Source organism: Phoca vitulina, unplaced genomic scaffold (genome assembly GCF_004348235.1).
Source record: "Phoca vitulina isolate PV1807 unplaced genomic scaffold, GSC_HSeal_1.0 scaffold6, whole genome shotgun sequence".
Taxonomy (NCBI): domain Eukaryota; kingdom Metazoa; phylum Chordata; class Mammalia; order Carnivora; family Phocidae; genus Phoca; species Phoca vitulina.
In genome coordinates, this window is record NW_022589709.1 from 53,636,642 (window position 1) to 53,649,296 (window position 12,655).

General features: G+C 43.3%; 1 long non-coding RNA gene across 1 annotated transcript; it reads left to right on the forward strand.

Annotated features, from left to right (window-relative positions):
- Nucleotides 1–165: 165 nt before the first annotated feature.
- On the forward strand, nt 166–11,995 carry LOC116631949. Its single transcript, XR_004299327.1, has 3 exons — nt 166–1,194; nt 1,650–1,764; nt 11,792–11,995. It is a non-coding gene; the product is annotated as an uncharacterized LOC116631949 (long non-coding RNA).
- Nucleotides 11,996–12,655: the final 660 nt, after the last annotated feature.

The following is a 12,655-nucleotide window of genomic DNA, read 5'->3' on the forward strand; positions in this document are numbered from 1 at the left end:
AACCTGAAGCTGCCCGACCGCGCTGTCTCCGCCAGCCCCCCTCCCGGCGCGCCTCGGCTGCCCTCCCCCGTCCCGGGGCGCAGAGACGGGCGGAGGCTGGCGCGGCCCTGCGGGGCCGGAGGAGGGCGAGGTCGCGTCCCGGTTGCGGCGCCCGAGCTCCCCGGGCCCCCACGGGCCTCGCCTTGGCGCCGTCTGAGGAAGGAGCTGGCCTGCCTCTTTCTGAGAGGAGGTGGCCATACCCGAGGGAGGCTCAGGCTCTTCGCAGCTAAAAGCCACCACACCGGTGACAGAACATGGCCCAAGTGTGACTTAAAAATAAGACGCTCTCTTTATGCTTGAGGTTCCCGTCCCTCTGTCCCAGAGTTGTGCGAGCTTCCATTCTCTTCGGGCTCATGCATGCAAGTAGCTCCACGGCTAGTCCTCATAACTGAAAAATTTTCGTGAAAACCCTAAACTGTTTTTACAAGGAAAAACAGCGTAGGAGGGACTCCTTTACCATCCAGTGCACTTTTCCGGTCAGACTGATCATAACCCCAAGCAGAGGAGCTTCTCCATCAGCCAGGCCTCCAAAACACAGACTTCAGACCACCTTTAAAGGCGAAATTACCAAACTGACTTTTCTCGAGAGTACCCCGAATCTCTTTGTTTTTCCTGCGAAGACTCGCCACCCACAGAACCAGGACAGGGGTGTAGCCCCAGGAAGCTGGCCACCAAGACCACCAGCCAGAAAGGAGCACACCTACCCAGCTCTCTGCAACACCTCTCCTGCGCCTTGGCGGTTTGTGCCTCTCTTCTCAGCCTCGCCTTGTCTTACCCACTTCGCTAAGAGCCCCTGAAGAAGATAGCACAACACCGTCCCTCCTCTGAAGTGTTTAGCCCTGTTCCAAGGCAAAGGTCTGGCATTCTGCCTTCATAATTGGGCGCCCCAAATTGGACCGCACTCCTAACCCCAAGCTGCAGTCCTTGTTGCTTCTATTTCACATTGGGGATGAACCCAGGGCCTGGCCTCTGGCACCAGGCACTGCCTTTAATTAAAAAAAAAAAAAAAAGTTCCTGCCCATGCCAAGACTTCAAGGTACTCAAGATAAAAACAATATTATTCTTTTCAAAAACAAAAAAGAATTTCCAACCATAAAATGTCTACTGGAGACTAATTGAATCAACATACCAGACAAAAATGGTTCCCAAATTCCGGTAAGCAAAAACATCGTGGTGTTAGTGGCCTTTGTTTTAGTAGTCTTTTTACATCACGAGTGTGGAATAACTGTGTATTTCTTTCTCCTTCCTCCCTTTTTTTCATTAATTAGGTCAGATATGTAGCAAGAAAAAAGTAAGAAAATGTGGGAGGAAGAACAAGTATTATAAGAAGTTACCTAAAACTCCTTCCCCCCTAAAAAGAAACAAGCAAAACTAGTAACCGTAGAACCTTTACCAGCTAAGGACCTATAATCATGCTATCTGCAGTTTTCTTCTCTCCAGCACTGAGCTTGATCAATATTTAAATAAGTGCTTGGCTTTCAACTTCTCTAGGTTCAAATATTAAGCAAAGTGTACTCTAGCAACCTTAAAAGAAGCCCGTGAATATATGAGGCAGGAAGGTATCAGGTGTGTAAATAACCCTATGCATTTGATTGATTTTGCTACTTCAGATACAGGTAACTCTGGACACTCAGCACTAAACTTGGCAAGGACCGCATTTGTTTAGAATTCAAAGACAACATACTGTCCATCCCCAGACGGGACATTCACAGAACAAGAAACCAGGTTGGTAATTCAGTTGGGAAAATTCTCACTTCCTGGTGAGTATGATGCCAATGTCCCTCCCAGCTCAGTTCTGTCTTTTCTGTATTCAGTCTCCATTCGTCCTTACAGACCTCCTCCATAAACCCTTTCTTCATTGTCCTGGTTTCCGCCAGCCTCTGAATTTGGACGAAGTTTAATGACCTTACCACAGTTGAGCACGTGATTATAGTCACTGTCATATGTCAGACTGTTACAGGTTCTTATCCTCTCTTGTCATCTCAAGGACAAAGACTGTTTCTTAGCCTAGTCATCTCCAGTACTAATACAGGGCCCCTATGGAATATTTAATATTTGTATGGAGACTCTAGCTCTGGAATATATTTTTTTAAGATTTTATTTATTTGACAGAGAGAGAGAGCACACAAGCAGGGGGAGCAGCAGAGGGAGAGGGAAAAGCAGTCTCCCCTAGGAGCAGGGAACCTAATTTGGGGCTGGATCCCAGGACCCTGGAATCATGACCAGAGCTGAAGGCAGACGCCTAACCAACTGAGCCACCCAGGCGCCCCAGCTCTGGAGTATTTAATGTTTGGTTTTTTTAAGTGAACTCTCTCATCAGTTATGTAGGAAGGAAAATTTATATCACAATTTTCAAACTTCTCTTAAATGGTTTAGAACTGCTCTAAATTCTATTGTCTACTTAATTCTTTCCTGCTCTTCATTCTATTGGCCAATAATTCTCAAAGATTGAATCGTTGTAAATCTGATGTTTGGCCACATATGTTAGGAACTTAACCAGTGTTTTCTAAATAAAAGCATGATACTAGCAGACCATGGATATAAGGGTGGAGGAGGGGGTGCAGATTTTAGCATGAGAAATACGACGGTCTCAGAAGATCCAACCCTTCTAGCCTCCATTTCCTCATCTGTAAATGGGCATAAAAATACTATTTACTGGGCGCCTGGGTGGCTCAGTCGGTTAAGCGTCTGCCTTCGGCTCAGGTCATGATCCCAGGGTCCTGGGATCGAGCCCCACATCGGGCTCCCTGCTCAGTGGAGAGCCTGCTTCTCCCTCTCCCTCTGCCTGCCTCTCTGCCTACTTGTGCTCTCTATCTCTCTGTCAAATAAATAAATTTAAAAAAAAAATACTATTTACTAACATTGTGAAGATTAAATGACTGAAGGTGACGATGGGACACATCATAAGCATGCAGGAAATGGTGGCAAGTAATATTTCAGAATATGGATATGTTAGAACACTTCAGAGCTTTGAGATAATTAATAGAGCATGTCAGACTGAGGTAAGAAACTAGTTGTGGACTATCCCCTTGGTTGCTTAGGTTGAGAAGGTCAGGGAGCACAGAAGAAGCCAGCTTGATCAAAACCAGGGGACAAATCTTGTGGGAAAGTTCTCACAGTTTTCATTCTGGCTACACATTAGCATCACCCAGGAAGTGCTAAAAACAAAAACAAAAACAAAAAAACAGCTTAGGTTCCCACAATCCCACCCCAGACCAATTATTTCAGACTCTGTAGGGTCGGAGGGGGCACATTGGTATTTTTTAAGGATCCCAGGTGATCACAATGATTGGGAACAGCTGGACTAACATAACTGAATTTTTGTCACTGGAGAAGGGTGAGAGCCAGTCCTCAATTATATGAGCTTAGGGAATCAGCTCTTCCCTTTCTCCTAATGGTGAACTACCCTGTGTAAATCACTGGCTGGTGGTGCTCCAGTGTAAGGTGCATGTGAATCACCTGTGGATTTTTTCCAAACTGCAAATCCTGACTCAAATCCTGCAATCCTGGCTGATACTGTGCCTTTGTGACAAGCTCCACAGGATGCCAGTGGTGCTGGTCTGAGTAGCAAAATAATAGATCCAAAATGGACCTTAGAAACAAAAGTAGAGAAGTATTCACGTTGTTACAAGAGAAGTCCTGACGTCTCTGAATATGTTTAATCAATTAGTATTTATTGTGCACCAACTATGCACAAAATATAATCTGCGGTCTTTTGCGAAAGAATAGGCCATTGCCAGCCAGTTTTAAATGTGAGGTCTTCCATAAAGAGAAAGCACAACCTCTCAAACAGGCCTAACTGCTCCACTAGGTACAGCATCCTCATTGCCCAGAGCCCATGCTACTTTTAGGGGCCAAAGAAAATGTTGTAATTTCTTTTAAAATCAGAAGAAAAAAGACGAACTTTTAGGTCAAATAAAAATTCTTATATAATATTAATATATTTATCTTTATAACAATGAAATAATTTAATTGTTCTATTTATTTTTTATAGAGGAAGGGACTCATGAAGGCAAGAGTCTGTAAGGGCCCACAAAAGTCATGATGTGGCTGTGTGTTTTAGTCTCAGGTATTTTAAGGAAAGCACACAAAGTTGCTACGACAACACAGATATTAGAACATTTCCATCATCACAGAAAGTTCTTTTGGACAGTGCTATTTTGGGTAGGTTTTGGTTAAAGAAGAGTCCATTCTTCCAGGACCCTGTGAAATGCAAGGCCGATTTGGGAAGTATGTAGACTCCAGCACAGAACCATTTTTTGTTTGCCTTCTACAGCTTCACAGATAGTCAGTTACTCTGTTCTTTTCTAAACCTCCCAAACCAAACTTGGTAGGAAACCAACTGTTTGTTGGTACTCCGCTGCCCTTCAGGTAAGCCAGGACTTTTGGACTTGTGAAGGGCCAGTAAATCCTACCCTTGATCCACCTGAGGAACTGTAGAGGCTTTCCCCGGGATCTAGAACAGTCTTCATGTCAGAAAGTGATTATTTGCATCACTGGTTTGTTTAGGTGTTTTCCTTGCCAAAATGACTCCAGCTCTCCCCAATTTGTACCTGACGTCTTAAATTGTAAACCAACTCAAAGGCCCCTTTGTGATCTCCAGGGCGTAATTGTCCAAAGCAGGCCAGCTAGGTAACACCTCGAATGCATGTGTCTATAAATCTTCCATCGGTCAGCAAGTTTGTTTCCAAGAACCTTAGTGGAATGCTCCAGTATGGGACGTGGAGTCAAGTAACTCAACAGCTAGCTTTTCTCCAGTCCCCTAACACCCGCTGAACACTCACATGAGCATATTAAATCCCAGCCTGGAGCAAGTTTTCACAGTTCTAAGATAAAAGCTCTTAAAAAACAGAGTTGATCATTGAGATAATAACACCTTTTTAATTAGGGTGGTACAACTCAGCACTGATAATCCATGTAGGAACTAATGTGTGTGCAGGTGTCACAGGGGCTGTAATTATGTTGAAGACTTCTGGTGACATGCCAGGGGCAGAGAATGAAGCGTCACAGTGTTCTGCACATGACATCACTTGGAAGCCTCAAAACGCACATATAGCTTTGGGCAGCTATTACTCATTAAAGAGGATCGAGATCCTGTTTTTCCATTTACAAAGGGCAGGCAGAGGAAGGGAGAAGACAGGAAAATCTATAAATAAAATTGGTATGAATCAGTTAACCTCCCCCAACAACAACAACAAAACCTATATAAAAATATTTTACCTCAGCTTTTTTTTTAAAGATTTTATTTGTTTGATACAGAGACTGAGAGAGAGAGCACAAGCAGGAGGAGCGGCAGGGAGAGGGAGAAGCAGCCTCCCCGCTGAGCAAGGAGCCTAATGTGGGGCTTGATCCCAGGACCCCGGGATCATGACCAGAGCCGAAAGCAGATACCAACTGAGCCACCTGGGTGCCCCGTACCTCAGCTTTTTAAAGTTCATTCAGGGGCGCCTCGGTGGCTCAGTTGGTTAAGCGACTGCTCAAGTCATGACCCTGCAGTCCTGGGATCAAGCCCTACATTGGGCTCCCTGCTCAGCAGGGAATCTGCTTCTCCCTCTGACCCTCCCCCCCTCATGCTCTCTCTCTCTCTCATTCTCTCTCTCAAATAAAGAAATAAAAATCTTTAAAAAATAATAAAATAAAATAAAGCTCATTCAGACCCATTTGATTGCTCAAACATGTAACCCAAAAGCAAAGTTTGGAATCTTGGAAAAATGCAAGAATTTCTTTTCAATAGCTGAGTAAACTATCCTGCGATTTCTGAATCCAACTCATAAGAGCGAGATAATTGATGCTAAGTGCAGTGCGCGGGAACTGTGTTGTTGTCTGTTTTCAGTTCTGAAAAGATCTCAATCCCACAGTCCCCTGAAGTTGGACACTTGGCAGAGCTCTTTTTTTTTTTTTTTTTTTTTTAAAGATTTTTTTATTTATTTGACAGGGAGAAAGACAGCCAGAGAGGGAACACAAGCAGGGGGAGTGGGAGAGGGAGAAGCAGGCTCCCCGAGGAGCAGGGAGCCTGATGCGGGGCTCGATCCCAGGACCCTGGGATCATGACCTGAGCCGAAGGCAGACGCTTAACGACTGAGCCACCCAGGCGCCCCTCTTGGCAGAGCTCTTTCTCACTCTGAGGAGGTACAGGGGGCAGGTAAGTTCACAGAGGCTCTGATACTCCAACTCAGACATAGAGGCTTAAGAATCATCCATGGGGCACCTGGGTGGCTCAGTCAGTTGGGCGGCTGCCTTGGACTCAGGTCATGATCCCAGGGTCCTGGGATTGAGCCCCATGTGTCGGGCTCCCCGCTCAGCCGGGAGTCTGCTTCTCCCTCTCCCTCTGCGCTCCCCCCACTCATGCACGCTCTCTCTCTCTCATATAAATAAATAAAATCTTTAAAAAAAAAAAATCAGCCATGATGTACAGTGGAAAACTAAAAGACTTGGGAAAAATGAAGAGTCTAAAAATAACATCTTTAATTCTTCTTTTTAAAAACTAAAGTGTCCTACCCAGAATCTGCCATAAAAGGCAGTTAATTCTCTTCTATTAAAGAAAATGTCTTTAAATTATCACACTCTGATATTATTTCAAAATGCAAATAATTAATTGTTTTTCATTTTGAAAAAAATAATTTCAGCCGTACACAGGAGTTGAGCATGGGAAGGAGCCACGACGGAAGCAGAGGACAAGCTCAGAGAGCTTAAAAGACAGCCTCGGCCTTCTCCCTCTAGAACAGGAGGCAGCAGACTTTCTGTGAAGGGCCAGATAGTACATTTTTTAGTCTTGGTGGGCTGTATGATCTCTGTCACAACCCCTCAACTCTGCTGCTATAGCACAAAAGCAGTGACTGACAATGGGTAGACAACTAAGCGTTGTCTGTGTTCCAGAAATTTCATTTACAAAAACAGATGGTGGGCTGGATTTTCCCCACAAGCTATAGTTTGCCTACCCACTGCTCTAGACTACTGGGATAATGTGGGGAGCTTTTAAAACCACTAATGCTCAGATACGACCTCAAATATGGACAGCTAGTCATGTGGAAAGCCACAACGTGACAAAAACTGTCCAAATTAAGTTTAGCTTTAAACTATAGAAATTAAGAATCAAGCTATAGAAAATAAAACAGTGCAGGAAAAAAAAGAACTTTTCATAAATTCTCATGTATATTACAGAGATAGATATTTTTTAAAAAGTATCAAACAAGAACAAGATGCTATGAGGGCGCCTGGGTAGCGCATTTGGTTAGGCGACTGCCTTCAGCTCAGGGCATGATCCTGGGGTCCTGGGATCGGGTCCCACATCAGGCTCCCTGCTCAGCAGGGAGCCTGCTTCTCCCTCTGCCTGCCACTCCCCCTGCTTGTGCTCTCTCTCCCTCTCTCTCCCTCAAATAAATAAAATCTTAAAAAAAAAAAAAAACAAGATATTATGAAAACGGAACAATCAGACAAGAAACTATACAAGAAAATTGAGGGGCACCTGGGTGGCTCAGTCAGTTAGGTGTCTGCCTTTGGCTCAGGTCATGGTCCCCGGGTCCTGGGATCGAGCCCCACATCGGGCTCCCTGCTTGGCAGGAAGCCTGCTTCTCCCTCTCCCACTCCCCTTGCTTGTGTTCCCTCTCTCGCTGTGTCTCTCTCTGTCAAATAAAATCTTTAAAAAAAAAAAAATGCACAGAAAATATAAAATCAAAAATAAAAGTGTTTTAGGATAAATCTCTCATATTCAACATCCCACTAAAAAAGAGTTCCAGGAAAAGAGAGGAAGGAAAGAGAAAGAAATTATCAAAGATACAATTCTTTCATTTAACTCGGTAGCAAAAAAATCTGATTTTAAAAGGGCAGAAGAACTGAATAGACATTTTCCCAAGGAAGTCATCCAGATAGTCAAAGTTACCTGAAAACACACTCAACATCATCAGTCATCACAGAGATAAAAGACGAGATAAAGAGACAAAAGATAAATGTTGGTGAGGATGTGGACATTGGGGAACCCTTATACAGTTGGTGGGAATGTAAATTGTCTCAGCCACTATGGAGGTTCCTCAGAAAAATTAAAAATAGAACTTTAAAATGATTTAGCAATCCCATTCTTGGGTATTTATCCAAAGGAAATGAAAACAAGATTTTTGAAAAGATACCTGTACTCCCATGTTCATTGCAGTATTATTCACAATAGCCAAGATATGGAAATGATCTGAGTGTCCATCAATGGATGAATGGATAAAGAAGGTGTGAAATATAGAAATAGAGACATACACACATATGTGCACATGCGCATACATGTGCATAAGAGAATATTATTCAGCCATAAGAAAGAAGAAAATCCTGCCACTTACAACAACATGAATGGACCTTGAAGGCATTATGCTAAGTGAGATAAGTCAGAGGAAGACAAATACTGGTATCATTTATATGTTGAACCTAAAAAGAACTGAACTTATATAGAACACAGAGTAGAATGTTGATTACCAGGGACTGGAAGGTGAAGAAATTGGTAGAAGTTGGCCAAAGGGTACAAAGTTGCAATTAGAAAATGAATAAGTTTTGAGGATCTAATGCACAGTGTAGTGATTACAGTCAATAATACTGTATTAAATACTTCAAATTGCTTAAAGACTAGATCTTAAATGTTCTCAAAACAAAAAAGAAATTATGTGTTGTGATAGTGTTAGCTCACCCTAGGGTAGTAATCATATTGCAATATATAAATGTATCAAATTGACGGGGTGTATACCTTAAACATATGCAATGTTCTTTGTCAATATATTTTTGTGGGGAGGGGAGGAGCAGGAGAGGGAGGGAGAGAATCCCAAGCAGGCTCCAAGCCCAGCACGCAGCCCCACACGGGGCATGACCTCATGACCCTGAGATCATGCCCTGAGCCAAAATCAAGTTGGACGCTTAACCAACTGAGCCACCCAGGCGCCCCAATCATATCTCATTTTTAAAAATTAAAAAAAAGGTACAGTTTTTTTTCACATTTTTATTTAAATTCCAGTTGGTTAATGTACAATGTAATATTAGTTTCAGGTACAGAACTTAGTGATTCCTCACTTATGTATAACACCCAGTGCTCATCACATCAAGTGCCCTCCTTAACTCATAACCCATTTTAACCCATCCTCCCATCCAGAAAGGTACAATATTTTTAAACTCAAGAATTCAGGGACACATAAGTCTATTTCTCAGAATCTATTCTAAAGAAATATGCAAGAGTATGAACATACATACACAACTATGCTCTGGCAACATTTTTGTTATAGCAAAAATTGGAAATAGCCTAATTGTTCATATGGTTATTTGGTTAAATAATTGTGGAACACCTGCACCATGTAGTTGTTTAAAAAAATAATAATGTGGCTCTGGATATACTAACATTGAAAGATGTCCAGGGATATACTACTAAGAAAAGCAAATTGCAGAACGGTATGTTTACTAGAAGCCCATTTTTATTTAAAAAAAATAAATAATAAAGTGTCTATAGTTCAATATATGTTTGCAAGTGCATTGTAGCCAGCCCAGGAAAACTACCCAAAAAGCTGTTCATAGTGATTATCTCTTGGGAGAGGAGTGGGACTGGAGGGGTTGTGAACAGCCCTTTCACTTTACATTTACGTATATCTTATTGTTGCATCATTTTTTACAGTGTGCATGTGTTTCTTCTGTAATTTTTAAAAATCAAAAGCAATAAGTAAATTATTTATAATATTATAGAGAGGGGAAAAAAGTTTGCCCTTTACAGTATCTCTGGGAAGAAAGAGCAGAAGATTATCAGGGGTTGGGATGAAAAGAAAATGAGGGGCACCTGGTGGCTCAGTTGTTAAGCGTCTGCCTTCGGCTCAGGTCATGGTCCCAGGGTCCTGGGATCAAGCCCCGCATCAGGCTCCCTGCTCTGCGGGAAGCCTGCTTCTCCCTCTCCCTCTCCCCCTGCTTGTGTTCCCTCTCTCACTGTGTCTCTCTCTGTCAAATAAATAAATAAAAATCTTAAGAAAAGAAAATGAAATCCCTGATTAGACAGAGATCACGCACCCAGATAAGGAACACAAGGAAAAGGCAGTGCCGGGCCCTTCAGGAGCTTACATTAGAGTTGGGAAGACAGGCCCACATGGATGGCTGGTAGTGATCAAGGCCCTGGTACAGTCTCCTGCTGAATTGTGCAGTGTGTCAAAGCCTGGGAACTCAGGGGACAGAGACCAGTGAAGGCCAGAGTAGCCCAAGTTGCTTCACGGAGGAAGGGAGTCTTGAAGGATGGCAAAAGGCAGAAGGGAGAACCTGAGCCAAACAACCAGTAAGAGTGAAGACATGGATTCTTACAAGCATGCAGCATTCATGCAAAAGTAAGTAAGTAGCCCATCCAGATTACAGAGATCATGCTAGTTAGTATTAGGTTTGGCTGCATGTAACAGCAAACTCAGACCACAGTGGCTTAAACAAGATAGAATTTTAATTTTCTTTCATGTCGAAGGAGTCCAGAATTATACAGCCCAAGGCTGTTTCAATAGCTTCATCCTCCTAGGGGCCTCAGACTCCTCCCTTCTTGCTTCACCATCTTTAGCATTGGTTTCCATCCTCAGAGTGGCCTCACAATTGCAAGATGGTTGCTATAGTACCAGCCATCGTATCCAGCCTCCACACAGCAGGAAGGAGTTAGCATCAAGGGAAAAGAGGCATACCTCCCAGTCCAGTCAGCCTCTTTTAAAGATTTTCCTTGGAATCCCTACCCACAACTTCTACCTATATCTTATTGAGGACCTCTGTCAGTCATAGGAGGTTGGAAGCATGTAGGTTTTCTAAGCAGGGCACATTGCTGTTCTTATTAATATGAGCTTTCAGGAGTAAAGAAGAAGGACATAACCATTTCTATCAAATAATTAGGTTAGACTGTGAAGTTATCTGAAAACAAAGCACACAAAAAAATCTGAAAGGGGGAGAAAGAAATTAGCAAATTACCTACCAGTAATAAAGACATAGGTAGAAAGATAAATAAATTTAAATAGAGTTTGAAAAGCATAGAAAGGAATAAAAAACATAAATGAGAAAAACACTAATATCTAGTTACTTCTAAAAGTAGTTCATTGGTTGCTCAACAAAATGAATATACTTAATACTACTGAATTGTACATTTAAAAATGGTTCAGGTAGTAAATTTTATTATGTATTTTTTAACCACAATTTTTTTAAAACTGTAGTTAATAATTTTTGTAGTTAAATATTTAAACTTAAAAAACATGGGGCTCAGCTCCATCCAGAAACTTTGCACCTTCTATAGTTTTCTAGAGAGACTGAGCGTCGTTCAGCTGTGTGCCCCCAATATGACCAATACAGGCTAGCCTTCCGTTCTGCTTATGCACCAAAGGTCAGCCTTTGTCCTCATCCACTGGCCCTCGGTGCTTTGAAGATACCACTATAATAATAGTGACCACATTGTGCTATTTCGTTGGTTTATCGTTTTGCTGGTTAAGATGCAGTGTGGTTGAGCAGAAAGAGAAGCATGGACTTTGTCACCACACACACCTGACTTGCCACTTGCTAACTGCGTCCCTCCAATCTGTTACTTTATCTCCTGAAGACACGCTTTCATCACCCTTAAAGTGAAGATCATCACATGAATCTTACAGGCACTTTTAAGATTTGGTGAGGACTGGAGCCTAAGACTCAGCCAGAACTTGGTAAATGGTGGGCTTCAATATTATTTGTGTCTTTTCTGCTGGGCTCTGAGGTCTTTAAGGGCTCTTAATATCTTACTTATCTTCCTGTGCACCCCCAGTATCGACACGGTACTGGATGCCCTGACCAGAGTCGTTCCAGCACATAGAAGGCCAGCCCGTGGTGGTGCAGTGCATGTCACTACCACTTCGGAGCCGGGAGGGAAGCTCTAGAAACGAAATCTCCCCGAAGAAGACGGTAAGTGACATTGTAGAATTCTCCTTGAGGGACATTTGAAATTCTGAGATTCTAGACACCTAACAAGCGTTCCTTCTTTCCCTCTTTTACGTTTCATGGTTTAATAAATATGTTGCACATTCACAAACCTTCGTTTACGTGCACTGTGGCCCGTGTGCTTGATCTAGAGTCTACACGGACCCACCCTTTTCAGTACGGGATGTGGCGAGGCATTCAGGCCTGGCCAGTCCCACCTGCGTCCCCCCCTCCAGGGAGTTCATCTACATAAATAGCTGCGCTGGGTGCTTGGGATGCCAGAAGCACAAAGGCTCTGCAAAACCTCCTCAGAGCACCTCTTGGTTTACCCTAAGTCCTGTTCCTAGAGCACAGGGCGCTTTGCCCTGACCCCTTTGGTTGCAAAGCTCTTCTCTTGCTCTGTCCTTTAATCATTTGCCTCTCCCTGTCTCTTGACATTTGCACATCCAGTGTCAGGGTGGAAAGGAAGGCCATTTGATTTCTTCTGGGTATTCAAGGAAACTACCCGGTGCCGCATTGTGCCCGGCATGCAGCTCCACCGAATACATTCCTTTGTTACGTTGTTATCCCGAGGTGAGGCAGAGCCCGCCGTGCGCTTCGGGCCACAGGCCTGAGTGGACCTCTCACCTGGAAGCCCTTTGCCGGGATTCATGCCTGGGCCTCACCCCTGCACGTGATGATTCAGCAGCTCCAGGGTGCATCCTCAACATAT